Below are 4,230 nucleotides of genomic sequence, written 5' to 3' on the forward strand. Positions count from 1 at the left end.
CCTGCTCGGAGCTGCTGCAGCTTTGCTCTCATGGGGGAAAAAGACAAGTCCGTTAAGGGGCGTGAAGCACCAACCACCTCCTGCGGTGCCTGGGACGCCACTGAAGAGCCAGGTTGCCTGAGGTGCAGGTAAAAGGGCATCATCCCTGGCTGAAAAGCGCTCTCGTGTCCTACTAGAGGCAGAGGACACTAAAATGCCGCTCTAAACGTCAGAGCACCGCGTTGGTTCTTGCTCCTGCCTCGGCACAAGTTGCTGGTACCAACTGTTTGGCCAGTGGAGCCTCCAGGGGAGGAGGAGCCGCTGCTCGGGCCCCCCCGGGTGCTGCTGCGCCCCCGCCGGGACGGGTGAGTCCGTGGGCACCAGGCCAGGGCTGAGCCTGGTCCTCAGCACTTTTAATTGCCTTGCGTTAGTGAGGCCTGCAAGTCGGTGTTCGTCAGGGTAGTTCTCTTACCTGTGGAAACTTAAATTTGTTGAATAAAATTGGGTTATTCAAATGAGTTCTTTTAAAGGACCGTTCAGTGCCCTCTAGTGGTTTTCACGGTGTAAACCTGATAGCAGATTGAATTGCTGAGTCACGTATTCCAAAGAATTTTTATTTAGAAGATGGAGCAGCACACTGGTTAGGTTTTGCTTTGCCAAAGTTAACCTAGAGCTATAAAAATCCCAGGTATGAAAACAGTGCAGGCATTGTGGGGCTGTCTATTAGACATGAACCAGCAATTCACTAACCATTAATTAGGTAGAGACTTAATACTCTTGTATTAGTTTGTTTTGTTTAACAATCAAGCAGGCAGTAACTAGTGATTAAGTAGAGAGAGGTTACTTCTCTTGGGCTTTGCATGGGGCTGGAGCCTGCAGCTGTTACACAGACTAGTAAAATGACAGGACCAGATCCAGATGTGCTATCATTTCAGCATCCTTCCCTCTGCTGACAAAGAAACTCCACAGAGCAGCTCACTTGGCAGTGAGGGGGCCACCTGTGGCAGAGCCCAGAACTAAAGGCTCATCAGTGCCTGTACATTTGTGTTTTTTTAACCACTTAATGAAATGTGGAAGTGCTTTAGCTGCAACTTTAGCTTATTCTTTAATTGAAATATTCTTTACAGAAACACATGCCTGTCAGCAGGCAGCCCATATTTAACTCTGTAAAATAAAACAAAACTTTGTATGAAAACAGGAAGGTGAGCTTTAAAATGGTGGTGATTTCATAACTGACTTTCATATTCCGTGTTCATGTTTATGGATTTTTTTAAAACTAAACGAGCATCTCCTAGTGTCAGCACAAGCTGGAATACTGATGCTAACCCTGTTGCTAATGAAAACATTATTTGTTACATTTAAATGTACTAAAGCTGTTATTGTGTACATCTTGGTCACAAAGCAAACTATGAAAAAGGTACATCCTAGAAACTGTTTTTATTTTCTCAAAAAAACTCCACATGACCAAGACCTTGGATGCAGTCTTGCCTTTCAGTATTTTATGTATTTTTTCTACATATTCTTTAATTATGGATATAAATACTAAAACCCTAAATTCCTCATGCTTGTTCTTCACTAAATAACACTCAATATTTCTATAAATAGAAATTATTCCCATATGCTCAGACAGAATTACACTTGTATTACCCAGGGGTGAAAGAACTGGGTTATCAAAACACTGAGAAAAGATTGCAAAGGAAACAGCCCTTTTCCCCTAAATCCAGTTATGGTGACATGGAGGTATTTTATGGTTAGTTGTATTGGGGGAATAAGATAGAATGATTAATATCAGATTGTTTAGATAAAACTAAGTGTTGAACAATATATCACTCCAATACATGTCACAAAGATTTTCAAGTACAGAATCAAAAGCATAAAGTACAGAGAGTAGTTAAATGATGGCTTGAAATATTGCCAGTCTTTACCCAAAACATGTGCAGCATATAGCAAAAATACCAATTTGGTGAGAGGATCTATCAGCAACAGAGAGACTAGCCAGTTAGAGGAGCAGTTGCACAAGCAAAGAGAAGCTGCATGCAAAGCAGGGAAAGTAGAGAATTAGGAAACTGATTTTAAGGGCTGCTGAGAGGTGTGCCAAGGATGCTGCTGTGGGAAATTTGGTCTCCAGCAAACTGTGAAGTCCAGAGACATGTGGCAGAGTTATTTTTCCAAGGGCTTTAATAGGCTAGAATGATGTAAGGAGCTGTTAATGTCAGTTGATTTTCCTTTTGTTTGGAATTCCTATACTAAGATTCAGGAAGATAAAAGTAGGCTCCTATGTTTGTAGGCTTGTTTACTTTTTTCAGTCTCACCCCACAGGCTCCAGAGAGGAAAAAGAGAAGGGGAAAATACCAGTGCAGTGTTGTTAACATTTGTCCATAGCTCACTACCAGGGAAGGTGTTCTTTTAAAACAGAGAGTAAAATAAAGTGCCTGGAGTCTGCTTTGCATGGTATTACATGGTATTTCTGTGGTATAGCATTTCCATTTATTTCAGTGGTCCTGCCCTGCTGTAAAGGGAGAACCTGCTTGGAGCCTTGCAACATGTAACATGGAGAGTGCAGTAAAACAAGGGCAGGCCTGAGGAGATTAAATTGGGCTGTCATTAAACTGGCTTAAGGTGATGGAAGAGGTTGTATCACCATGCCCTTGGGATCTATAGTTTGCTTTTATTATTCTGATTAGGGCAGTGAGCAGAGAGAAACTGCAAATAGGTTTTCTGCATCTTATAATGAACTCAAAGAACACTGCATGGATGGATGGATGTCCAGCCATGTGTTGTCAGGGGCTGTGCAGCTGGAGCAGTGTTCTGGCTTCAAGGGTTAGTTAAAATCGAAACATCACTATTTTGTTTAATTCATGTCATTTCAACCTCTCTTCTACACTTAAAACACACAAATTCTTTTTTGAGATGGAAGTCCCTTAGTTTAAGCAATGGAAAATGTTGTGTTCTCTAGCACCAGCTCCCAAAGAGTAACACTGTAGTTCAGGGTGCACAAAATTCCTAAAAATAAGTGTTATCAAACAAGTTTGTAATGTGGGGTAGGAAGACTTGCTTCCTGTATTTCCTGATGGGAAGACAGTCCCTGCCAGCAGTGCCTCTGAGCCTTTTAGGGATGCACAGGCTGCCCATGAGAGTCTGTCACTGACTTGCCTCTGCATGTGGGGTCATCAAATCAGTGGATTTGAGCTTAGAAGGCCTGTCTCATACAGACAGCCTATCCTAAGATTAAAAAGGAGGTACTACCTGAAATAAAATTAGTATAACAGAGAAATCCAGCTCTGCCAGCATGCTTGAAAATGTGCAGACCATTTAGATGTGACCATGTACACTACAGCAGGAGCTACCTGTGAAGGGAAATGGTTAATCTGACACTCCCCTCCTCCCCCTCCCCCACTGGACACTTTTGGGGACTTCCAACTTGCTCTAGTCTGGTTCTGTGGCTGCACAATTTCATTGGAGAGAAATCCAGGTTGTGCACTCCAGGCTGCTCTGGGAGACAGAGCCAAGTGAGGCAGGAGTTCATTTCCAAAGTGCCCTATATCCCCCAGCAGCACTCTCAGATCCACCCCAATTCCTTGGTGTTCAATCATCACTGCAACAACAAAGAATTCAGCACTGTTGAGTTAATTACCCACAGATCACAAAGAATTATACAAATGTGGCTGAAAATGCTCATCACTAGTTTAAGAGACCATCACCTGCTGGTTCCCTTGGATTCCTTAGGATCTGGGAAGGGCATCTCTTCCTGCAGCTCTTACCAGACCTTCAGAGTACTTCACTGGCAGAACAAGAGGTAGCATGGATCTGGCCCATCATGCCTCTTCTTTTTCTACTACACCACACTACAAACCTTACCTTCCTTTCATTTTACTTGCTTTCTAACGCATTTAGCAATTTTTAACATCCTGGACAAGAAATAAATAAAAAAATCTGCCTGGCTGCCTGTGGTGTGAAGATCCCTGGTTTCTCTCGTGTGCTATAGGTGCAAGTGCTCGACAGAGGGAGCTCCCAGCCTCGAGTCAAAGGACAAGTCACCATGAACAAAACCATCCTCGCAGGTGATCCGTGCCCCAGCTCTGCTGACTCCTCCCCCTCCTGCCCAGTACAGGAATTCCAGCTAGGGATGATCCATGTCTGGGGATGTGAACAATCCCTTTGAGTTTATGCTGGAAAGTTCAGCTGTTGCAGTTTGATTTCTTTATTGTATATTTTTAAAAAAATGAGGAACTCCTGCTGAGAACTCTTTCC

Source organism: Chaetura pelagica, unplaced genomic scaffold, assembly GCF_000747805.2.
Source record: "Chaetura pelagica isolate M959 unplaced genomic scaffold, ChaPel_1.0 scaffold456, whole genome shotgun sequence".
Lineage (NCBI taxonomy): Eukaryota > Metazoa > Chordata > Aves > Apodiformes > Apodidae > Chaetura > Chaetura pelagica.